At 36.2% G+C, this 27,451-nt stretch overlaps 1 protein-coding gene across 1 annotated transcript in view; it reads right to left on the reverse strand.

The window, feature by feature from the left end:
* Nrt (Neurotactin) overlaps positions 1 to 13,986 on the reverse strand; it is a 51,018-nt gene extending 37,032 nt beyond the window's left edge. The window contains exon 1 of the mRNA XM_067789900.1: positions 13,444 to 13,986. The gene's annotated coding sequence lies outside the window, so the exon portion shown is untranslated. The remainder of the gene's footprint in view (positions 1 to 13,443) is intronic.
* Between the last annotated feature and the right edge of the window lie 13,465 nt (positions 13,987 to 27,451).

Genomic DNA, 27,451 nt, shown 5'->3' on the forward strand with positions numbered 1-27,451 from the left:
CTCACCTAAGAGATGGCTAGTACTAGACATAGCAGCCCTCCACTTAACAACCCATTAGCATTACCCAACAGAACCCTTGCTATGTTACTGGCTACAATATTTGCACTATTCGGATATTCAGGCCTTTTTCTGAATGTATAGCAGAGTTTTGATAGCCAGGAACAATGTAAGACTACGTCTTGCCACGCCCCTAAGGAAGATGAAGTTTTAGTTCCTCATAAATCTGAGTATATTTTGCTCAAATGAATTATATTTGAGTGAGAAAACGAAAGAGATGTGAATAGAGAAGAGGGTATATAAGAGGATAACGACAATAGGGAAAAAGAAACATTTCCAGCAAAAACTTATCCAAGCCAATTTAGCCCACTATCGCCCGATTTGATTCTTCATTTCAAAATATTTAAAACATACTTTTAGGAAGTTTAATTTATTATACTCAGCTGAGCAGAGCTCACAAGAGTATATTAATTTTGTTCGCATAACGGTACCCCTTAACGGCATAAACTAATCGAGATAGATATAGACTTCTATATATCAAAATGATCTGGGCAGAAGAGAAATTCATTTAGCCATGTCCGTCCGTCCGTTCGTCGGTCCTTAAACACGATAACTTGGGTAAAGTTTGGGGTAACTTAATTAAATTTGGTATGCAAGTTCCTGGGCACTCATCTCAGATCGCTATTTAAAATGAACGAATGAAATCGGAATATAACCACGCCCACTTTTTCGATATCGAAAATTTCGAAAAACCGAAAAAGTGCGATAATTCATTACCAAAGGCGGATAAAGCGATGAAACTTGGTAGATGGGTCGACCTTATGACGCAGAATAGAAAATTAGTAAAATTTTGCACAATTGGAGTGGCACTGACCACTTTGAAAAGAAGGTAATTTAAAAATTTTGCGTGTTGTAATTTGGCAGCTGAGTATGTAATGTTCGGTTAGACCCGAACTTAGCCTTACTTGTTTTTTATTAGTTGCCTTTTTTCTGAAAAATCCTTTGTAAAATAAACTGGCAAATAGATTCATACTTATATGTGACGGCTTTAGTTATGATATCGGTTATGTTAATGTTACTGTTTCAGTAATGATTATTATCGTAGCTGTTACGGGTCGGTTACGATTTCAGTTATGGTCAAGATCATAGTAACTATTGATGCTATTTACAGTTATGGTTAGGGTTATAATTCCAGTTACGTACAAGGTCATAGTAACCTTAGCGGCTATGGTTGCGGTTTTTTAAGGTTATGGTTACGGTTATATTTTCAGTTATACTTATGGTCACAGTAACTGTTGCGGTTATGGATAAGGCTATGGCAACGGTTATAATTATGATTACGGTTTTTAGTTATAGTAACAATAGCCATTACGGCCACGGTTATGGTCACGGATATGGCTAGTCAAAATAATAATCTGTTAACACCAAACTTGATGTTGGCGAAATAAAATGGTCTAAACTTGCCTAGTGACTTTAATGATGAGTCAAGAAGTTCACTGCTAGTAAAATATCATACTTTTTACAGCTTTTTTAAAAAGCAACAAAAACAGGCACATCATTACAATTTAAATACCCATGAAAGTAATACCCCCATACAATTCCAATAGAATTAAAATTTCATTTTATATTAGAAATATTTATAGAAAAAAAAAATTTGGTGGCAAGGCAAACAATAGCACAGGTACAAAGATTAAATTTAAAAACCTTTTATAAAACAAATGAGTCTATGTAAATATGCATGTAACTATAAAAGAAACATGCCATATATTAGACCTACGCCCCACATGTGTATAATTAAAATTGTTGTTGTTTTAGCAAACACAAACAGTGTTGCATGCATAAACATTTATCAGTGTCAACGTCAACAACGCATTAAGTGGCATCACAGTTCGGCCCGAGTGTGTGATGGTGTAAAAAGTAAACAAGGGGACGATTGACAAAAAACAAATGTTGCGTGTAGTGTTTATATAAGAAGGGTACATCTAATTTGAGGGTACAGTGCTTGCAACAAAGTACATCATAGCTTCAAGAGACACGTGAGCTAACGCGTGCAACACGGCGCTATAATAAATACTTAGATGCAGTGAATTATGCGTATGATGCCACAAAGAGATAGATAGGCGCAATTGTAACCTTATTCTAGGTAGGCCGGCACCTAAGTGCACTTGTGTTAGTGTTTAGACGACAGAGAGAAAGAAATAGTATTTTAGCATGCATACTATATTATGATCCCGAAATTTCGGGATTCAAATTGAAAAATATTGGTTTTTTTCTTTCAATGCATTGTAACCGATTTTTGATGTATTAGAACTTTAACAATTTGTTTGTATAGATCTGGCAAGCTTTCGTCATATATTTTTAGCGACAATTTATATATCGGTTAACTTGTTAATAACAAAAAATTAAAAAACCATCTTTGCTTGACTTAAACTCCCGAGACATCGGGTTGCGGTCGAAGAACACGCGAATGATAGTGAATTAGTTAGTCGTCACGGAGTTCTATGCATTAGAGGAATCAACAAGACTGCTCCGGTACAGTGCAGTGCATGAAGCAATGTAACGATCTTCCGTTGATAGCCAGACTTGTCACACCTCGCTGGTGTACATAGGGCATCTCATTATGTCCCATGTTGGTTCCTTGGGCACAGCAATATCGAAGGGCATGAATGATGATGAGATGGCTAAGAAAAGCTCCGTACGACTACCTCTGGTTTTTCAATTACTGAAAGTGAGGAACCTTACCCTCCTTGGAAGTGTCTAATTTAGACCAAGGGAGCCCTCTGTCAGTAAACTATACGCCTATTGGTGTACTACAGCACAGTATGTGGTTCGGCCTGCGGAATCAAGGCTGGCACAACTCCAATTTGTACTTCTAAATGAAGTACGATAACGGAGTCGATGGAGTTCTAGGGTGATTCAAGAGCTCGATAAGCGCAATACAAAGCTTAACAGTCTCACAGCTTCCGCAAACCAATTGTCAACCTCACCTACCCGAGGGAAATACCTTTTTACATTGTGCCTAGAAGGCACTATGTGGTCATAATGAATCGTTTCCTAGATAGTCGGCTTGTACTTGGTTCTATTTACGGGAACGTACAGGATCTTGTATATCAAAAAACCTTCGGAGAGATCGCTACAGCAACATCAACAACGAGTTCTAGCCAGCTACGTCCGGGAGGAGCATTTTATCCTTTCTCTGCTTGCCCTCTTTGTTTCTCTCCTCCTCATAACTACTTTTATTTCAACAAGCCGTCTCAATCGAATGGAAGATAATAATCATCATTGATTGGCACTCAACCACCAAGACCTTTGATGGGAACTCGATAAACTGGGCCGGCGCGTCTTCATTCATTCGCATGATATAATGACATATCCAGCGCGGCCATTGTGCCTTATTCTTCGCCGTCGGCATAGCGTGAGGAACCACACACCTTTCGGAGAAGTTTCCTCCCGAATATTCAAAGGGTCAAATGATTTCGCTTTTGTTATCAGTACAGTTGATAAAAGGCAGTTTTCGTTCTTCTGTCGAATGTGGATTTTAAATTGCAGGATTTTGCAGTATCGTGAAAATCTAATCCGTAGCAGACTTTCCAGGTCTGAAGCCGCACTAGTGAGATTTCATTTACAGACATCATTTCAATTAGCCAGTATTTAAAGCTTCGAGCTAGAAGTACTTAAATCTCTCTATCCTATTTACGTTGTGATAACGCTCATTCTTCCTTTCCATCACGAACCACCGTCTCTATTGATCTCAGCTGCACCTACCATCCAAGCATAAGTCTATAAAAATGTTTCAAATATTCATAACTGTTGAAAACCCATGTTCCAGACTCTGCTACATATTGATGTCCAACACTGTAATTGTTGAGACATTTAAGTGCTACTCGGCGGTGGTGCTAGTCGTGATCGAAAGATTTATAGCGGAAATGCAAGCGAATGAAATGAAATTGAACATTTGACCCAGACCAAGAAAAACTATAAAGGGGGAATGAAAATTTCAAATAAATAAAAAAACAATTAAAAAACCGAAAACTATGCTAAAGTGCGGCCAAGACCTAGCCATTGTGCTACAAAAAGAAGGGCAACACATCTTGGCAACATTTATGCATGCAAGCCATGCATGTAAGTAGGTACGTATGTATGCATGTATGTCTGTTTGTAAGTATGAACGTGCCCTTATGTGGGTACAGCCACCAACCAATGTGCTCAATCTCAATCCAAGCTCTTTACAACAACTGATTGGTATCTTGCGAAGGAAACAAAAATTCTAGTTGCTGCAGCTGCACAGTCGAACATAATTTTCTTATGAAAACAAAAAAAAAAAATTTTACAAAAAAACAATTGTTTACATTTTAATTGTTTTAGTGGAATTGGTATGTACATTATTGTGTAACACTTTCGAGAAAGTGCTGAAATTTATTAAATCAAAATCGAGGATACATGCATACCCGCAATTTAAAAGAATCAATAAAATTTTGTTTACATTTTGTTGCATCAAAATGACGCTATGTTTTGATTTGAAGGCGGGAAAAATTTTGTTGCTGATGTGAAAGAAATATAATATAGCAAAGTACAATACATTATTTTGTTTATAAGTTTTTTTTTTCAACAATTTTTTTCCGTTAAAATTTTTCTCATGCATTAAAATTTCATGTAAAAATTGTATTTCTTTTTTTTTATAAAAAAAAAAATTACATGCAATAGCGGAAACAAATTTCAAACAAATACAAATTATTTACACCCAAATTGTCGTTTGTTGTTGTTGTTGTTCCTTTTCTGTCATTGGTGGTGGCACATGTCAGTTTTGCTGGGTGTGAAAGTGGCGTTTTTCTTCAAGCCACTTCATTCCAAATATAAACAAAACCAAATTAGCCTGCTATTTTGTAAGCGTAAATGATTAGCTGTTAAAAAAGAGCTCAGAGATTAATAAGCACTTAGTGATGGCAAATAGAGAAACACATTTCGATTATTTGATTTAACGTCTTGCGATTTAGCGATTTCAAATTTATTGATAATTCACAAAATAATCACTTGTGTGATTATAAGATTAATTGAGTGAAGTTAAAAAAGGCGTCGATTAATAAGCAGATAGAGAAACGAATTTCGATTTAAAGTATGCGATTTATTTAATGCACCGATTGCAGTTTTAAGAAGAAATAAATTATTAATCGATTGTAAATTTTTTTATAATTCACGAAATAATCGATTGCTTGATTATGCGATTAATTGAATGAAGTGATAAAATTCTTCGATTAGTAAGCACTTAGTGATGGCAAAAATAAAATAAATCGATTATGTATTTCTTTACAAGAAGTAAAAAAGAATAAATGTAAGGCGCGATATACCTTCGAAGATATTTAGACTGAGGTTCTCTTCCAATTGGGTCGCGCTTCTTTTTTTAATTTTTCCTACAAATTGGCGAAACGGGACCTGCATATTTTATGCTGACTCCGTAGGGAGTCTGCAATGCAGATGAATTTTCACTGAGAAGCTTTTTATGGCAGTAACATACTAGAAGTGTTTGCCAAATCACTACAGAGAGGCGACACCGCTTAGAAAAACTTTTTTATAATTGAAAAAAAAAAACGTGTTTCTAAATTTTCGATCTTGCTTTGCCCGACACGCTACCAACACACTATGGCGGCATCTGAGCATAGCGATATTGAAGATAATGAATTTGCAAATGTGATGGCCAGGATAGGTTCAGAAATGGACATAAGCGAGGCAGACAGCTCTGTACGACCACCGCTGGGTAAATCCCTGAGGAAAACCGAGAAATATAAGGTTGAGCCTGCCGGGTTGATTGCGAAGTTTCAAGGTCTTTATGGCCATGTTTGGATAGGAAGGGAACTGGATCTCTTCTCAAGCTAGATTTGTTTAGTGAGAGTACTTAGGTCTCAGCACAGGTAATTGCGCTATTGCACCAATGCTTCGACGGTGACGCAGAAGATAACAGAACGAGGAGGAAGAGGTGTCGATTTATCATTTTCTCTGGCCATATCCAGGACTGCAACGAAAACGACTCAAATTTCTGGTCGCACGCTTTTTCAGTAGTCTGGCAGAGGTGGAGAGGGTTAATCTTTCGATCCTACATAAGTTTATCAGAGAAAGCAAGTGATTCGTTGAGGATTACTAGGTAATAATGTGGATGAACAAATGTGCCGCCACCCGGCTCCCACTGAGAGCACTCAAAATGGACAAAAATGCCTAGCAGTGGAAGTAAGGGCTATTCCCACACACGTGCGTTTACCAAATCTGCCTAAAAGGACATCATTAGTGATGACAGAGAGACAAAATTGTTCCATTATATATATTATACGATTTTATCGATTATTCACAAATATTTATTTAGAGTGTTTGATTATTTTGTTAAAAGTCTGTTTATTAATCTATTGAATCTATTATTAATTGTAGAAAAATGTCCCTATATATCATTATTAACACAACCGATTGATAAAAAATTAGAACTTGTTAAATTTTTTCGAGATTATCGACCGTACTACTAACGATTGATATCTTTGAATGCAAAGAACAAAGAAAAAATTTTCATATTATCGACAGTGAAATCGATAGTTTGGCCACTCATTTTTAAGGGAAAGCGCTACTTAGTAATAGAAAATCTAAAACATAAATCCATAATTGATCATGAGCGCTGAAATTGGTTACCAAAAGGCTCAAATATTAATTGTACCTAATTGATTAATCGATATATCTGAGACTAAATTGTATGTTATCATGGAAAAGAAAATGACTAAAAAAATTTTGTTTTTTATAATCAATTCAGAAACAAGAGAACACCTTTTATGCTTGTAGTTGCAGAAAAATGGGTACTGACTCAAATAGAGGGCACTGACGTGGGAGACGAGAACATACTCGATTTCTACTATAGAAAGTAGATTTGCGTATACCAATATTTTTGAACGATAGTTTTCCAAAATATTTCGCGAAGTTGTTTGGGCCAGGCATTGTAACAACGACACACAAACTAAAAAACTTATCTAGGTTAAAAAATGTATTGAATTAACGGTGAGATAAAAAATTGATTAATAAATGGCATCTAAGTTCAAAATCGTTTGAATTAATGTCGATATAGAACTTGTTTGAATAAAATTCTGAAATCTTGAGTTCTTAAAAAGAGTTATGACATAGGGTTTCATTAAATAAAGTTCTGCGATAGGGCGATTTTGCAAAAGATTCTAAAGAAGGGCACTTTTAGAAATCGATATAGGGCATTTTTAAAAGTTCATTCGAAACAGATACCTAACCATGAGCTTCATTGAATCAATTTTTTCTTAAAACCGTCCCTTTCGAACTGAGTATTGTCCGTGCAATCTATAATTTAGAAATAATCGAATATCTTGATTAAAATTGTATCGATTAATCGTGCCAATACAAAGTAAACACCAAAACTTGTGTTGGGATATTCTTGTAACTATTTTCTAGCTTTATGTCCCTTTTTTTCTAATTTAAATACAAACATACATCATGTAAAATCTTAACAATACATCATATGATCGTACATTTGATTGCGTGTAAAAACTTTTTAACAAAAATGGGCGTTATTTTCATTGTTTTTTGGTTTTCTGTGTTTTTGTCTGCTTGTCAATGTAGTGTTGGTTATGGTAAAGCGGAAGTTAAGCTTCGTTGGTTGTTTCATTTATGCAGCTGTGCTTTGTGCTGTACTGCGCGCAACCGTTGTAACCAAAAGTACATAACCCTTTCATTAATTACGGCCCTATGGCAGGCAAATTGTTACCTACTGTGGTTTAAATTGAAGTGACTTAATGAATTTAAGTTTTTTTTAAACCTCTGAGGTCTCTTTTATGTTGTGCTTCTTTGTTAAGATCAAGATTAATGGTTGGTAGAGAGAGAAAACTTAGCTGATTAATGTTAAGTTTATTATGATAAAAAAAAAAAATGGAAAGGAAAAATAACAACATGAAAAAAATGCTGGAAAACATAGTCATGTTTTTAGTGTAAAAGTTAGTTAATTTTTTAATCTCAGTATAAAGATTTAATATTTGGCGCCTACAATGTTGTTAGTAAACAATCAAAAAAGTTTTAAAAAGGGTTTCGTTAATGATTCCATTTTTTGGATTTGACATTTTCCTCAGGGAGAAACTTTCAATGATATACTGCTTAAAGTAAAATAACAAATTAAAAATGAGTTATACTAATGGCTTGTGAAAGCCAAAATAATTAGATATTAGCTGTGTTTTTTTTACATCTAGTTTAAGCTTAAACTTTATATGGACTTCTAAGCGTCAAACTTTAAATACACCTCTGATTTTGCTCCGCATAAAATTACTACTACTAAATTTTAATACGCATTATACTCAGATGTAACTGAAATATGTGTCTATGTTTCACCTCTTAAAATGGTGCGTGTCCATCGCAACTGATTCAGCTATATGTTATACACTATAGCCATCAAAGGGTTGTGTCTCCACTTTTCGATACACCCTGTGCTGTAGCTAGTTGTTTAACCACTGCCGCTAGATGGGTCTCCTAGGCATTATCTAAGCGAGGATAGGCGTTTTTTTTTCACGTGTAAACGAAACGTATACACGTGTAAAAAAACACGGCCATTATAATATACAATTTAGTACCTTTAGCCGATCTATTTCCCTACCAACAACGCTAATAAAATCCTCAGATCCCCATCCTATTGATTACCTTTGGCTTTAATAGAACAATTGAGTGAGTTTTCAGCCATCCTTGGATCTATAGGGATCTGGCCAATGTACATCTATAACAGAAAAAATCAAGTTTTTCGTCTCAACCTAAGTAAGTAGTTCCCAACATAAGAGCTGCTCGAGATTCACAAGGCTAAAGGAGAGAACGATGTTTTAGTATTGCTTACTTACTTACTTAATTGGCGCTAAACCGTTTAAACGTTTTTCAACGGAGTGGTATTTTGATATTTAATTTGATAAATTTGAGGTATAAGTACTAAAACTGAGACCAATGAAGTTAAAAAACTGTGTTTGATTTAAGATTATTTCTTGTTCAAGTCAGGGTTGTTATATTCTCATTTAAAAAAAATATTTTATGCTTGATTTCAGATGTCCTTGAGAATAGGTTAGAAGCGATACCGGAATTTTTTCTAATATATATATTTTTTAGTAATATTTAGCTACTAGCTCTTCCACTATCCATTCATATAATGCTGAGATATCTATTTTACTATTGTAAAACTGTTAAACAATTGAAGCGAAGCCGCGAATAACGTTGTAAATGACAAAATCGTTTTTTACAGGAAAGAAAAAAAAAACGTTTTTTGGAGGCTTTGTGATTGTTTTTTGTTCCTGTATTTTTGGCTTATCCAAAACAATGCCATTAATAACTTATATGAAAAAAATTGAAGAATTTCAATTTCGAATTACAAGTAAGCGGTCATTTTAAAACGTTTTTCAGTGGAAAAACGTCAAAAAATAACTTAATGCAAGATGTGATATAACTCAGACGAGATTAGGGCAGAGCTTTTCTTAAAATATTACTAGGGACCAGTAATTTGTTGCTTTTACTGTTTTTTATGATATGTTAACACGTCTTTTCCAACAGAGTCAAAATAAGCGATCATCAATCCGTTGTTGTTCGCTGATGCTCTGTTTTTATGCACATGGGACTTTACTTTTGCAAACGAAAACAGACGAAATCAGATAAAACTAAATTTTGAGTAGTGTAGTGTTATCTTAATCAAGTTTTGATTTGTAACGATATTCAAAGTTTTGTTGTGTTATGCCATATTGAGAAATGTCTTGCTATGCTATGTCATATCGTGTTTGGTAATGTTATGTTCAGCCCAATTCTAAATATTCCTTCGGAACTTTGTGCATGCGTATTTTTCTATCAATTCTTTTCTCCCAGCGAGAACATTAATTTCAGAATAGGAATTTCGAATTTTCGAAGTCAGCTGTTTTATTAAATGACATTTTGTTGTGCAATCTTATTTTGAGTTAAGAAATTTAAATGTTCAATTATTGTTGCGAATTTGTTTAAAATTGAAAACTAAAATGTAAACAATTTACAGTTTTGCATTCCATATGGTATTGGACGAAATTAGAAATGAATTGATGTCACAGGACCATCAACAGAGGAGCATAAAAAGTCTACGCGATAATACAAATCCGCTAAGGTTGCCTTCTCCAATTCAGCAGAGCATTTTTCTGCCGGCCGTGCCGAGTTCAATTCCTCTTTCGTAATACGCCAAACTATATTAAAGCTCCCCTTATCTCCTTAAAAAAGTCTTAAGACCTCTATCTGTTGCTTGTTTATGAATTCTTCGGCTTAAAAAAAGTATTATGGGATAATATTAATGTAATTTTGTACAAATTAGTGTTTTTTAAAGAAACAATTTTCCTGCGTTCCCATCAAATTAACAAGTACAAAAATGCCTTAAAAATGACAGTGAAATCTCCCTTTGCCTCACATTAATAGTAACTACTTTTCTCCGTTAACCGGTTTGCTTTTTTTCGAAAATTTTTCAGAATAAAAGGAAATTGAGAAATAAAAATATTCCCAAGTGTTTTATTATTTAGAAGAAGAGGGATGGGAGATTGGAACAAACTTGCAAGGAATTATTGTTTGGAGTCGGGCTAATTTTGCTTTGTTGTGTTATGCAACTATGCTATGCTATGTCATGTGGTGTTGAGTAATGTTATGTTAGGTTTTGCCATGCAACTTTGTGTTAACGTTTGTTATTTTTTATATGAACTCTCGTTATTTTTTGCTTATGGTGCGTTACATGCATTATGTTATTTTGGTTTATGTGGTAATATTTTATTTTCTTTCGCTATCATTACCTTTCCCTAAACTTCCTTTGTATACTCAGCGTGCTTTGCACACAGGGTATATTAACTTTGATTGGATAACGGTTGGTTGTACAGGTATAAAGGAATCGAGATAGATATAGACTTCCATATATCAAAATCATCAGTGTCGAAAAAAAATTTGCTTGAACCATGTCCGTCCGTCTGTCCGTTAACACGATAACTTGAGTAAATATTGAGCTATCTTCACCAAATTTGGTACACGAGCTTATCTGGACCCAGAATAGATTAGTATTGAAAATGAGTGATCGGAATGAATCGGATGATAATCACGCCCACTTTTTAAATATACATATCACATTTTGGAAAACACAAAAAAACTGATTATTTAGTAAATAATACACCTAGAATGTTGATATTGTGGACTGATATTGAGGCTCTTGATAAAAATTTGAATTTTTTTTTTTTTAAATGGGCGTGGCATCCATTGTGATAAAGTCTATTTTACAAATATTATTAATCATAAATCAAAAATCGTTAAACCAATAGTAACAAAATTCGGCAGAGAGGTTGCCTTTACTATAGAGAATGCTTTGAAGAAAAATTAACGAAATCGGTTAAGGACCACGCCCACTTTTATATAAAAGATGTTTATAAGGGTCGTGGACGAATAAAATAAGCTATAGCTTTATATCAATGGTATTTCATTTCCCAAGTGGATTTATAACAATAAATAAGAAAAAATTTAAATTTTAAAAAATGGGCGTGGCACCGCCCCTTTTATGAACAAGCAATTTTCTATGTTTCGGGAGCCATAACCCGAAGAAAAATTAACGGATCGTAATAAAATTGGGCACACAAATTTTCCCTACTGCAGGAAATACTTCTAGAAAAAATGGAGGGATCGGTTAAAGACCACGGCAACTTAGATATAAAACAAGTTTAAAAGGGTAGTATACTAGAATAATAAGCTATAACTTAGCAAAAAATAGTTTTGTATCAATCATATTTCACTTATCAAGTTTTATTTTAAGAGGAAATGGGGGGACATTTTTTAAATGGGTGGTGCCACGTGTTATGCAGAAAAGTAATTTATCTGAAATGAAATGTGCAATTGAAGCTCACGCTGAGTATATAATGTTCGGTTACAACCACCCGAACTTAGACACCTTTACTTGTTTCTTGTTCATTTTTTCTTTTTTTGGAAAGTCGCTGCTCTATCATTTATTATTGCAGATGCATTTAGATTTTTGTTGTTATTGCTTTTGTACTTTATTGCTCTCACTCTTACTTGCCTTATTAAATATTTTTTGTTTTATTTTCTTTTATGCTACTTATTTTGAATTCTTTTTTGTCTCTTGTTGTTACTGAGCCTGAGCTTTTCCTGCACAAGGCTCGTTTTTATATATTTTGCAAGCACTAAACCAAATGTTAGAGCCGTATATCTCCCATTCTTAATCTTTGTCTTCTGCGAAGTGAAAGGTGCTACACATCATATTAGACTGCGTCGGTCCCCATACGAAGTAAACAACTTGAAAGAAGAGTTTAAGCATTTCTTAAGAGGGTTAGGGACAGTTTTTTTGACGCTTGTAAATATCATGTGTTTTAATTGTATCTTTCTGATTTGAAATCCCTGAACAGTTCAATGCTCTTTTGAGCTCTGTCTTCGTTTTGATATAGTAGTGTTTTAACCGTTTTTTTGAAACGAGAGCATACTTTAGGGGCCAAAACCTCGTTTGGCATAGAAACTTATGTGCAAATGGCTTCAGAGTTCAAAAGGACATAGACGAAAATATGGAGAATCTCTAGACCAAAATAATGTAATATTAATTTGAAAAATCGGGTTACAAAAACCCAGTTATAATCACAAAATTGCGTATATTTGAAAGGGTAAAAAAAACATTTGGTTTCCATACCCCTCAACATAATTTTCGCTTTTATAGGCGGTCTTTCGCAAATGATTTTTCATCCTAGTCTACTCGACATCCTACTCATGTCGTTTTTTCCCCTTTTGTATGGAATTGCACCTAACAAAAATTGTTTTATAATACCTACATATCTCGTTTTTCTGTTTTATTTTTTTTGAGTTTTTGCCCAGATAATGAAAATTACCCAAAATTTAAAGATTGGTATATGTATCTCATATCGACTGCTGAGTTAAATACCTATCATCCTGCCTCAGAATATTTTTCAAAAACGTCCCATCTAATGTCAAAAAGTGTTCATTTATACTCGGATAGGGCGTTTTTCAATTCGGAGATATGGTGTTTTTGAAACGGCTGTCGATATAGGATTTTCTTCGGGGTCCTTTGGACTAACATGCCAACCTAATATAAACGCACGCAAGTCATTTTCTGTCAAAAATGTCTCATGCACATACAACTTGTATGAGAGCAACCCAAATTGAATTTGCTGCATGAAAACCTAACTCGATTTAGATTTGACGTTTGCACAGATGCTTTACATTGTCGCAACGCATGCTTATTTGGGTTTGGGCAAAAAACGCCGGTTGTTTGTGTGCGCTAAAAAAACGCAGTGCGGTTTTATTAGGTTGGCATGTAATGCCGTTTCATTTTGATCTAAATGGTACGTTTTTGGATCCATGAAGGGATTATTTACTTCTGACTTTTTTTCGAAAAAAATAAAAATTTAAAAAATCATATTTAATACGTACAGCTATTATTTTTCCAATTTCAGTCACATAATCCACAGGGTTGCCAAATAAACAGGTTGAATTTTTTTGATTTAACTTGCAGTTGCTTTTCTCTCGTAAACAATTTAATTCTTAGATTTGTTTAGAAAACTCTTCACTTTTGTTCACTATGGTTTTCATTAAATGGAGTAGTTATCCTTTCTTATTACAGGAAATTAAAACACACATATGTATGTATATTTGAATTTTTCAAATTTTTTTAGTTTAAAATTTGTTTGTTCTTTTTCAAATAAATCTTTTATGTTCAATTCAAATTTTTTCCACTATTCACTTATTTTTCGTTCAATATGGAAAATATGTTTGTATGTATTGGATTTTTCACTACACCCGCAGCTTTAAGAAAACTCCAGTAAAAAAATATTTTTGTTTTGCTTTAAATCTGTATCCACACTATTTATGTGTGTATGTATGTTCTGTATATAGAAAATCCAGCTGTACCAGCGCGTTTTGTGTCTATCAATCAAACAAATTTTATATTTTGCCTATCCGTGCAATGTTGCGCGACGTTCCAGAGCGTTTTTCAAACTACACGCCGGGACGCGAAAATCATGAAAAATAGGGAAAAAGCAGTGCGCGTCTTCTTCGTTCATTGGAAGAGCACAAATATACCAAATATGGAAAATATGAGCGTGAGATTGGCAATGCGGTGGTGTGCATGAGAGCGTCGCCATACGATTCCAATAACATAATGCACACTCGTAAATGCATTTCTGTAGGTATATTTGTATGTGTTTAACGGTTTCTTGCAACAGCAGCCCATGCACAAAACAAAAATTGGAAAATTACGTTCACTACCACAAATGCACAAATAAATGGTGCATAGCCAGCTCTTAATCCATCGCACAGTGGGGTGTTTGTATGGTTTGGACGGTCAAAATGCGATACACCACTGCAATCAAGAACTGGAATACCAATTTTGATATTTCTTACATTTGTATATCATGATCAGAATTTAACTGATTTACAACTTCTGCATCAACTTTTTGTGAAAAGCTTCTTAAAACACCGTGTTTTTTAAGATATTATTCAGGAAGGCAATGTTGTAAATTAGCTATTACTTAGTGCTTCTCATTAATCGCGTTTTTTACACGTATATACGTCTTCATTTGCGGGTGATAAAACGCTTATCCTCACTTAGACAATGTTTGGGAGACCCATCTAGCGGCAGTGGTTAAATAACTAGCTACAGAACTGGTCGTACTGAAAGCGGAGGCACACACCTCTGTATAACCTATAGCTGAATCGGTTGCGGTGAATAGTGGACACACCTTTTGTAGAGGTCATAGATAGAGGTAGTGTAGAGGTAAATCAGCGACACACATTTCAGTTGCACCTGAGTATAATGCGTATTGAAATTTAGGAGTACTAATTTTCAGCGCAGCAATTTCAGAGATGTGGATAAAGTTTAACGCTTAGCAGTCCATATAAAGTTTAAGTGTATATGTATATAAATGTAAAAAAAAAACACAGCTATACCTATAATTACTCTGCCTGGCCTGGCAAAGTTGACATAGTCATCACCATATTTTTACTTGTTAATATAAATTGACATCGGCCAATAGTGCTCTAACCTAAAAAATCTGACAATTTCATTAGAAGAAACTTGTAAATTTCACAAATAATAAGTTAAAACGTATCAAAAACAAAAATCAAAATTATAGATGCAGATAAAAAATAAAATATCCAAAAATTAAAAAAATTCACAAAATGTAATATTTATAGGTTATGAATATGCCGAAAAACGAAAAAACCAACCGGTATGTTCATGGCTAGGGTATTATGGTATGGCGACCAATTATATTGATTTCCATAATGTTGATTGGATCTGCTGTTTTATATGAATATAGATATGGCAAGTCTGCCACGAGTTTAAGGTATTGATTCGATGAGAAAACTTGTGTTTATAATATCATATCTAAAGGTCAAATGATACATTTCGGGGTTTCCGGGAGTTGTGTCACAACAAGTAAATACTAGGTATCTTGAAATTTTATGCCGAGTTTTTATTCCGCTGATTAGTTTTGCCTGAATTTGGTCTTTTCAATAGTCTTAAGCTCATATGCGAAATTTTCCGATAATATATTTTTCAAAGATTGTAAAAGAATCTTGAATATTTAAGTCGTAAAAAGGTTAGTGTCCCAAGTCTTTCGTAACGTATAGACCATGTATATATGTACATGGAATATGGAAGAAGGGCACATACAGGAAGCAACTCATAGTTCATTACAAAAAGTCAGGCATGAACTGGTTGGAGGGTAATGCACCGTTGCCATGGCAACCAATGTAATAGAAATTATAAAAATCTAACCGAAATGATTTTAAGTAAAACACACGGTTCTCAGCTTCGCTCAAAAATAATTTCATGCAAATAAGCAGATAACAGTGCAATGCATAATGACTCATTGATTTTCTTTCTTTTCAGGCCACTTCGTATTGCTTATACCTGTATTTATATTGGCCTTTTCTTATATTACAAACCAACGCTTTTAACGAATCTAACTCGGAGTGTTTGCAAAACCACTTTCGCGGGCGACCTCGATTAGAAAAACTTTTTCTGATTGAAAAATATTGTTTCTAAATTGGCATGTGACTTTGCCCGGGAATTGAACCCAGGACCCTCTGTGTGGAACGCTACCACCATACCACAGCGGCCTGTACATATTAAAAAAAAAAACACACAAAGTGCTAAATATCGTCATTCACAAAACATAACTAGCATTTAGTTAGTTTTCGTATTAGCTGAGAAAGATAATTCATATTGAAGTTCAAATATGACAATAAATGGACCGCGTGAGCCAACAATTTTCTACAGGCTACCAAGCCGTAAAAAATTTAAAAAGTTTACCAAAAATTGGACACGTGCTAATAAATCCCAAAGCTTGCTTCAGGAGTAGTTTTTGTGATCGTACAAAAATTATTACCTGCATACTATAACTCAATACTTTTGATAAAATATTGCCAAAAAATAATTGGTTTGGAGTAGGATGATCCCAATTGAGGAAAAAATCCTACCCAAACTCTGGCGATTAGTTGGCTTTATTTCTGTGTAGAAAATACCGACCGCTGAGTAGAATATCACCCTATCTCCGCTACCGTCTCAAAAACACCCTATCTAAGAAAACTTTGGATAACGCCCTATTTCGGAATGTGCTTCGAAAACGCTCTATCTCATAATTCCGTTAAATAACGCCCTGTTTTAGGTTTGGTTTCAAAAACCCCCTATCTGAGCCCAAATTCAATACATTTTGACACTAGCTGGGGTGTTTATGAAAATTCTGACATTGGGCCTTTTCGAAACGGCAGCCGAGATAGGCTGAAATTCCACTCAGCAGTCGATATGAGGTACATTTTTTTATCAATGAATGATCTTTGCTGCTTGTTGTTTGCGTTCATATACAACATATTATACGTTCACCTACACCAGCGTTATACCCCACTGTGCTTCGTACTAGTTTTGAGGGATGGATAAGCTACTAGCACGACCAAGAATTAGTGTACAAATAGTTTTGTTGAATGAAGAGAAAGAGCATGGAAGAAACAAAAACTCAGCTGAGCATAAAGATCTGAACGCTGCTGGAAGTCTTCATTTAATTTTCAAGGCGAAGTAAAAGAGAGTCTCATCATATTATTTCCAAGATACGCTGGGAAGAGTTTGCAACATGCGCGTACGTTCACACACACATTCAGGCGTGTATAAGTAAATATTCGTAAAGCCAGGAAGAGGACCAACACTGGTAATTATGCGCGGCTTGTTTATATGAATGTTTGTGGGGTTTCTGTTGTGCGCCTGCATTCCCGTTACTTTTGTGGAGTATTTTCGCAACTGCAGCTATATATTTATACATACATACATGCATACATACTCACATATGCATATGCGCGCTTCTTTGTACATATATATATTTTTGGTATGTATACAATTCGCTAGGATGCTAAAAAGACAACTGCCATAGATACAAACAACTTACAGACAGCTAAATACTTTATTGCAGTATCTGCACAGTAGCAAAAAGGGAGGGATAGTAGATATTTAGATTGGTTCATACATACATACACTATTACATTAGGGTGGCTCAGTTAGTAAAACTTATGGGATTTAAAATATATGGAATTTTCAGACTTCCGTTCATGGCCGAGTAACAAAAAAAATTAAAATACCGCATTAAAGGTTATCTAAAATGAGATTCCCTTCGACAGTGATCACGAACAAATAATGCTCAATGGGGTTTATGTTAACATCTTTAATAATTTCGCATTGTACAAAAGGACGAGAACATAAAAGACGTAAAAAACGTGAGAGTAGTTCGTAGGACAACGGTTTTAATTCTCAGCAGGTACCCCATCGGTTTAGGGGGCTTGGAATATACTCGTTTTAGTCATGCCTATAGTAAAGGCGACTAGAATCGAAATCCTGTTCCTGGGTTCTGCGCTCTGCAGTACCAAGATCCACCATTAAAAATATACCAAGTTACTTGGTTTTCTCCTGATCGAAGAACACAAAACCAAATCAATCACGTCCGGATGGATAGCTGACATAGTTCCAGTAAAGTAGATGTGCGCACTCTACGAGGTTCAAATATCGACTCGGATTACATTGTGGCAGGTAAGATACGTACACCTCTCTGTGCAGCACAGAAAGTGCGCGCAGTGACATATGGGAAGCTTGACGCTGTTCACGAAACATACAGCTGATGATTACTCCACCTGCTCACTGAGTGCAATCTTCGACATGACGATGTGACCGGGAGTGGGAGCATATTTATCTCTCATTATGTACCGCCGCTGCTGACACCATAGGCAGCAAACACAACTGGTACGATATGGAATGTCGCGCTGCCTCGGATAAAAGGACGGCCACGTTGCATATGGGAGTGGCAAAGTGCTGTATATTGGAGGGTTTTCGTGACGTGAAGAAGAAAGATATATTTGTATTTAGAAGCAAAAAGCGTGAGGCAAAACAGTGTGGGTGCGAGTAGCTTTAGATGCTAGTTGAAAGGCATAATTCCCGAAAAATATATTAACAACCTGAACTACGAACCCGATATCAAAATCGACTTTAACGGAAAACCTGATCCGGCACCCGTGTGAAGGACTTCGGCCATCTGGGAATCAGCATTAACAGCGAAATCAATTTCAGCTTATAAATCAACTCTTGCCAACAAGTGTTAGTTTGGACTGAATAGGAAATTAAAAAGTGAAGTATTCTCTCGGCGAACAAAAATTACGCTCTACAAAGCGCTCATCATTCCTGATCTCTTCCTAAAATTCATGGTCCTGTCCATGATGGCGGCGAATATCGAGGGACGCATAATGATGAGCCGTATTAGTTTTAGGCAGATATGAAGATAATTCAATGCTATGCGAATGGACGAAGACGCTCCGGCCAAGAAAGTATTCCAATCGACACCGCACTTCGGAGGCAGAGGGAGGGGCAGACCTCCACTTAGTTTGGAGAGGCAGGTGGCGAAAACTTGACCTATCTTGGTGCTCCCGATTGGCGTCAGCTATCGTGAAAGGACAGTTGGCGTGACTTGTTACGAAACGACCAAATCGCTTAGGCGGTTAAGCGCCAATTAATGATGATGATGACTTACATAAGTACATATGCTGGTATAGAAAGGATAAATAGAAAAATCCACAGATGAAAAAACACTTATATGTGCGCTGCATAACACCCAACATGACTCACCAAATTCCTTTATGGCGACTGTGTCGCAAATGCTCCGCTTCAATGGGGAGACTTTGAAAATTTGTGAAAAAGGATTTTTTCACAGCACGTAAAACCAAAAAAAAAAAACAACAAAAGGATTCTTCCCTGTCGTTTTGTCTCTACGAATCTATTCACCTTTCGCCACAGGTTGCAACAAACATTGAATGAACTTTAGTGTGAACTTTCCGGTTGCCAAATTTGGGTCTTCGTTGTTATTGCTTCCACGCCGTACTAAGTAGACATGAAATGCAATTTTCTTTTGTGGACGTAAGCAATGCTGGCAACAGCTGTCACGAGCAGCTTAAAGTGGAAACTGCATCAAATAGAAATTTTTATGGAAAAATGCTCTAATTTAGTTGGAATATTTCCATAGACCATTAAATTTTGTTTTATTTGATCAGACCTTTTTGAGTCCTCTTCTAATTATATTCTCTTTTACATTTCTGAAGCCTACTTGAGCTTTGATCCAAATGTTGTTTCCTTTTTATACTCAGCTGAGCAGAGCTCACAGAGTATATAAACTTTGTTCGCATAACGGTAATCCGTAACGGCATAAACTAATCGAGATAGATATAGACTTTTATATATCAAAATGATCTGGGCGAAAAAAAAATTCATTTAGCCATGTCCGTCCGTCCTCCCCCTGTGGGTTAGGGGTTAGAATATGCCCACGGTAGGTATACCGGTCGTAAAAGGCGACTATAATACCATGGTTACCCAATCCATGAGTAAGGTGTTTTACTCGAAAGGTAGCAGGGTGGACGCGGGTATCACCCTGTGAGACCCTACGCATGGTCTTATAAAAACTGCTACCGCGGAAGCAGGAGCAAGCCAATGTAATCTGATGCACTGCATCGTAAGATGCTTTGTATTCAGGTCTCATCTCCTGTCCTGGGATGGCCCCCTTGTGGGAGCATCGCGGGGGTTGTGGTTTCAAATAGAGTTCACTTATGACACACGCTCTGAGTATACTTGTTTTCCCTTTGGCCTTGGGGACAGAAGCCCAAGGGAATTCGGTCTCATGCTTGCCACAGCAATCCCAATTTCATTGAGAAACTGACCCTGAGGGGCAGATGAAAGAGTTGGTCACATCCCATAATTGTGGCAACCGAAGAAAAATGGTGACGAAAGATGGTGAAGAAACGCATGTCTATCGTCAACCGAAAAACAATCGATAATTGTACGAGTGGGCCGGTGCTCATCTCGTCTTTTGAGATGTTTGAGGCTGCTTTAGACTGCGTAAGTGAATAGGAGGCGTTCGCGGAATGGATGGCTACATCCTAAATGTGGCAAGATTTGATGCTGTCAAATCACTGCAGTGTGGCGGACTGCAATGCGAGGATGTTGCTGGGGCAGGTACTCGGTACTTAAAGGTCTGTGAGTGGAAAAGGTTGGACACATCCCTTTAATTGTGGTAGGAGTGTATTCGGAAGCAAAATGGAGCATAATTGTTGCGTAATTTGAGTGAATATTGGAGCGAAATTAGTAGCAAAAATGGAAGCCAAATGTAGCACAATATGGCGCGCAATGTTTGTCAACGTAGTGTGGCCATAAGCGATGTCGAGAGACATTGCTGAGGAGGGCACGCGGCACTCACAGGTCTGTGTGCGGAAAAGGTTGGTCACATCCCTTGATTTTAATTGTGATGGAGTTTAAGACGGAGCATAATTTGGTGCCAAGCTCACTCTGTTTGTCAACGTAGTGCGGCCCTTAAGCAATATCTAAGCAAAACCAAGCTCCGTCGTTAACAATGTTTTACATTGTTGTCACACTGCAGGACAGGAAAGGTTGGTCACATTCCTAAATTGTGACAAAACACAATATCTCAATCTGATTAACATGTTAATCAGATATCGAGATATCAAAATCAATGAAAGAGGGATTCTGAGGCAAGCACGGAACTCGCGGTGGAGTTGCCGTGCAACCGAGTGCCATTACCCGAAAATGGAAGGGGAGGATGGATAGTCCTCCTCGGCCAAACCAAGGCTGGTTGACTTGAACACCCCAGCTCACCGATTGGTACCAACTTGTTGGGCCGAAGATCAACGCACATTGATCTGTGTTTTACACCGGAGGTAGGTCTACGAAGACAGGGACTCCTGTAAGCACTTATCAACTGTCCGTCCGTCCGTAAACACGATAACTTGAGTAAATTTTGAGGTATCTTGATTAAATTTAGTATGTAGGTACCTGAGTGCTCATCTCAGATCGCTATTTAGAATGAACGAAATCGGACTCAACCACGCCCACTTTTTCGATATCGAAAATTTCGAAAACCCGAAAAAGTGCGATAATTCATTACCAAAGACGGATAATGTGATGAAACTCGGTAGGTGCATTGACCTTATAACGCAAAATAGAAATAGTAAAATTTTGGACAACGGGCGTGGCACCGTCCGTAATTTAAAAGTTTTACAAGCTGTAATTTGGCAGTCGTTGAAGATATCATGAAATTCGGCTGGAACGTTAACCCTATTACAATATGCGTGCTAAATAAAAATTAGCAAAATCGGATGCCGAACACGCCCACTTTTAAAAATTTTTTTTTAAGTCAAATTTTAACAAAAAATTGAATATCTTTACAGTATATAAGTAAATTATGTCAAAATTCAACTCCAGTAATGATATGGTGCAACAAAATACAAAAATAAAAGAAAATTTCAAAATGGGCGTGGCTCCGCCCTTTTTATTTAATTCGTCTAGAATACTTTTAATGCCATAAGTCGAACAAAAATTTACCAAACCTTGTGAAATTTGGTAGGGGCATAGATTCTATGACGGTAACTGTTTTCTGTGAAAATGGGCGAAATCGGTTGAAGCCACGCCCAGTTTTTATACACAGTCGACCGTCTGTCCTTCCGCTCGGCCGTTAACACGATAACTTGAGCAAAAATCGATATATTTTTACTAAACTTAGTGCACGTACTTATCTGTACTCACTTTATCTTGGTATAAAAAATGGCCGAAATTCGTCTATGACCACGCCCACTTTTTCGATATCGAAAATTACGAAAAATGAAAAAAATGCCATAATTCTATACCAAATATGAAAAAAGATATGAAACGTGGTAATTGGATTGGTTTATTGACGCAAAATATAACTTTAGAAAAAACTTTGTAAAATGGGTGTGACACCTACCATATTAAGTAGAAGAAAATGAAAAAGTTCTGCAGGGCGAAATCAAAGGCCCTTGGAATCTTGGCAGGAATACTGTTCATGGTATGACATATATAAATAAGTTAGCGGTACCCGACAGAAGATGTTCTGGGTCACCCTGGTCCACATTTTGGTCGATATCTCGAAAACGCCTTCACATATACAACTAAGGCCCACTCCTTTTTAAAATACTCATTAACACCTTTCATTTGATACCCATATCGTACAAACACATTCTAGAGTCACCCCTGGTCCACCTTTATGGCGATATGCCGAAACGGCGTCCACCTATAGAACAATGGCCCACTCCCTTTTAAAATACTCTTTAACACCTTTCATTTGAAAGCCATGTCATACAAACACATTCCAAGGTTACCCTAGGTTCATTTTGCTAAATGGTTATTTTCCCATATTTTGTCTACAAAGCTCTCAGCTGAGTATGTAATGTTCAGTTACACCCGAACTTAGCCTTCCTTACTTGTTTATTTTGCTATTTCCAAGTGTCGTTGGCTGTCATTTTCTCACATTAAAATGATTTTTATGTTTTTTGTTGTTGTTGTTCTTGTTCGTATAAGCTTTTGTTGTATGGCTCTGCATCATCTTCATCTTACATAATAATAATAAATTGATACATTGCCAAAAGTCGTTGCCCTTTCAGTTAAATTTTTTTCTTTTGCATACTAACTACTGTCCCAGTTCATTTGGGATGATAGAAAAGTTTATTTGAATGTGTTTGGGCAGCTTTATCATAATCCCACTGAAGGCATCACTTCGTTAAAAATGAGTCGGGCGTGCCCTGTAGGGATTTTTTATATATTTAATATTTACTCGTGCATTGATGAAGGAAACGTTATAAATAACAATAAATTTTTGTATCTATTTTAAAGGCGTCCAAAATAGGTTCACGATATGAGGGAGTTGAGGTGTGAGTGGAGCTAGGGTTGAGTGTTGGTGTGTTGAGTGGGAGTGAGAGTGGGTGTGGGAAGAGTGGCTATTTGTAAATAAGTACTGTTTTTAAGTTAAAATCAAATTTTCGAGTCATTAATCAGGGGAAGGGATTTTAAGCCGACCTTCACAGCCAATTCAGGGCCAAAAACAATATTAATTGAAATTTGACAGTTAGGTATACAACCGAAATCGAAACTATAAGAGACTTGCCTTTTAATTAACGAGCTATAGTTATTGCGAGATAGGGGCATGGTCTTTCACGATAACTTTGACTGATTAATTTCCAAAAGCTTTTGATGTTTCATTACCGAGTCTAAAAAAAAAGGAAGTGTCTGCACCATAGAGCCAAAAGAAGGTGTATAACCTCCTAAATGGCCTCAAAGAAGCGAAGCAGCCATTACTTTCTTAAGCTGCAGTTACCCACGAATGTGCGTACAAAAAACGTGTCAGCTGACACGACCTATCTTATGAATGTGCAATGTAAACGAAAACTCAACGACGTTGAACGTACGAACGTACGTAGCCCGGAACGTAGAAATCAAAACAATTTTGATTTTGTTTGATGTCAGCTGATCGCTCTCTCACTAGACAGAATTGCTTAGTAAACTCTTGCGCCCTAATTTTTGACCGTTTGCAGTTTTTATGCAAAAACACCTAATTAAAGTTTGAAAAATTGTGCAAATAATTCGAAATAATTACGTAAAAGTTTAGATTATAAATATATAATCTATTTATACTTATTTAATATTAATTCCAGCCTTTTACAACATCAAAAATTAAAATAGAAAACGTTGATGTTTCTATAAGCATACATTCAAACAGGTCAATGGCAACTTTTTTTCGTTGCCATTTCGGGCATAAGTTTCGCTCAAATGTGTGTACTTACGACATACGTATACGTACGTTACACATGTCGGTGGGTAACTGCAGCTTTAGTCATGTACGCAAATTAAGCATTAAGTTAACTAGAGCTCGCCCAGCGGTTGAAGTTAAACCGCAACAGAAACAAATAGTTTCGGATTTGTTGGGAAGAATTTCGTCCGGCTTCTTATTACAGGCTTATTATCGGCAGCGAATTGTTGTCGTCGAACTGTCGGTTTCTTATCGATTTTTTATCGCGGAGTCATAGGCATCTTATTGGTTTCTTATCGGCCTGTTGACGACGGGTTATACATTTGTCATCGATTTTATATTGAATTTTATCTTGTCATAACAACAAAATTGAAAGCAAATTAGTAGCACTCCTAGAAGAAAGCGATAGCTTTTCGATATCAAAACGATTACTTTTTGATAAAAAATCGAAAAATTTTCGATAAAAAACACCGACTCCTTTTTGATAACCTAACGATAACTTTTCGTTAAATACTGAATAACTTTTCGATTATACATATATCGAAAGCGTTTCGATAACATATCGATAACTTTTTTCAATAAATCCACAATGTGTCAAAGGAAAATCGATAAAACGCCGATAGCAAGTCACTACCACTCAGCTAAGAAACTGGTAACTTTTCGGTAAAAAATCTATTACCTTTTAACACGCTTATATTAGCTTCACTTGTATGAATGCTTGTTTGTAACTCTCTAGCCTAGACGCCTAAAAGAGAGTTAGACACAAAACGAGTTGTGATTAATAGCGAAGGCACGAACCTCTGTGCTACGGTGCTATCAACATCAAATATGTAAGTGGATTGTAGATACTAAAACGGCGCCATATTTTTTTGTTTTTATACTCACCTGAGCAGAGCTCCAGAGTATATTAATTTTCTTCGCATAACCGTACCCCGTAAGGGCATAAACTAATCGAGACAGATATAGACTTCTATATACATATATCTATGATCTGGGCGAAAAACGAAATTCATTTAGTTATGTCTGTCCGTCCGTCTGTCAGCGAACACTATAACTTGAGTAAATTTTGAGGTATCTTAATGAAATTTGGTATTTATTTATTTGGATTAAAGTCGACACAGACACAAAGCGGCCGACTACTAAGATAATATTAACATAAATTAATGTTACAATTAAAAATAATTAAATACAGATGTATATATTAAATTCAACCATACATATGAAAGAAAGTACAAAATATCAGGCCAGACGTGAGAGTATTGAAGTATGCAACGCTGTAAACGAACATTCAAAGTTGATGCAGTTATGCAAGTTGTTGTAGTGCGAACACCAGTTACGCATTGGATTATTTTTGGCAAAATTTTGCCGGAAAAGTGGTAAATTAAAGGGCACAAAGTGCCTGGACGTTCTACCAGGCACAGCAAAATTTAGTCGACTAACAAGATCACAGGAGTCAATCTCGCCCATAATGAGCTTATGAATGAACAGTAGTACAGTTCTTCGATTTTCTAAAGTTGGCAAATTAATAAGGAGAAGCTTATTTCTATATGGTGGCAAATGCACACTTGAATCCCAGTTAAGACCACGTAGTCCAAATATAATGAATTGCTTTTGTACCAACTCAATACGATTTATAGAGTTTTGATACCCTGGGCACCAGACACACGAACAATACTCTAATATTGATCGTACCAACGATGTGTAGAGAGTCTTAGTCAGATACGGATCATTAAACTCCTTATCCCATCGCTTCACGAAACCGAGTATACCCCTTGCTTTGCTTACCATTGATGAAATATGCGTACTAAAAGGCAGTTTTGGATCAAAAAGAACGCCCAGATCACTTATAACAGATATACGTTCGAAAGGCGTGCTGTTTAGCGTATACGATGTCAAACTTGGCTTTACTCGGTGAAATGTCATTAGTTTGCACTTCGAGCAGTTCCAAACTGTAGATTTGTAGTACGCCAACATTGAAATGAATCCAAGTCTACCTGAAGAAACTCCACGCGGGAAGACTCCGAAGGCAAGTATGAGTAGCAAAGTTTAACATCATCCGCATACATAAGAGTTCGGGAATGTAAAAGAGTTTGTGGTAAGTCATTTATAAACAAAGTAAAAAGTAATTGACCCAAATGACTACCCTGAGGCATACCAGATGTTACATCAAACAGCCTTGAAAGACTGTTTTTAAACAAAACTTGTTGAGAGCGATTCGCGAGATAGCTTTCGACCCATACAAGTAAATGCTTCGGAAACCCAAGTAAATCAAGTTTATAAACAAAAAGCTCATGATTGACAAGGTCAAACGCTTTACTGAAGTCGGTATAGATCACATCCGTTTGCCTATTGTTTAAAAATCCATCCATTACAAAAGAAGTGAACTCTAGCCAGTTGGCAGTGGTTGATCTACGCGGCACAAAACCATGCTGGCAGGGCGATAATATAGAGCTACACATGTGTTGAAGTTGACAAGTAATTATTTGCTCAAATGTTTTGGGAATAGCTGAAAGCTTAGCTATACTTCTACAGTTCTCGATAGTAGACCTACTACCTTTTTTGTGCAATGGTATAATAAACGATTTCTTCCAAATTAAAGGAAAAGTGGCAGATTCCATAGATAATTGGAATAATTTATATATAGGCTCAGATAAATTAACTGCACAGTATTTGAACACAACTAGGAACACCATCTCGACCCGGAGAAAAATTGGTTTCAAACCTAGAAGGCTCTGAAGAACAATATTCTTATAAATTACTGGATTAGGAATACAATTGAAACTTTCCAAGTTGTACAAGTATTGACTGAATAGAAGACGTTTGGATGAGTAGGTCGGCTTGAAGAATTCTGCAAATAATTCCGCAATGTCATTATCGGAACTGGCATTCTTGCAACCAAAAGAAAAGGGAGCTGAAGGTATTGTAAATCTTTTCGGATTGTTGAAAAATTGAAATTGGTATGTAAGTTCCTCAGATCGCTATTTAAAATGAACGAAATCGGACTATAACCACGCCCACTTGTTCGATATCGAAAATTTCGAATAATCGAAAAATGCGATAATTCATTACCAAAGACGGATAAAGCGATGGAACTTTATAGGTGGGTTGACCTTATGACGCAGAATATAAAATTAGTAAAATTTTGGACAATGGGCGTGGCTTCGCCCACTTTATAAAGAAGATAATTTAAAAGTTTTGCAAGCTGTAGTTTGGCAATTTTCGGTTAGCCTTCCTTACTTGTTTAAACTATATTTATTTACAATAAATTGATAACTTTTTGATAACAAACGGCTGTTAAGCTG

Source organism: Eurosta solidaginis, chromosome 5 (genome assembly GCF_040869045.1).
Source record: "Eurosta solidaginis isolate ZX-2024a chromosome 5, ASM4086904v1, whole genome shotgun sequence".
Lineage (NCBI taxonomy): Eukaryota > Metazoa > Arthropoda > Insecta > Diptera > Tephritidae > Eurosta > Eurosta solidaginis.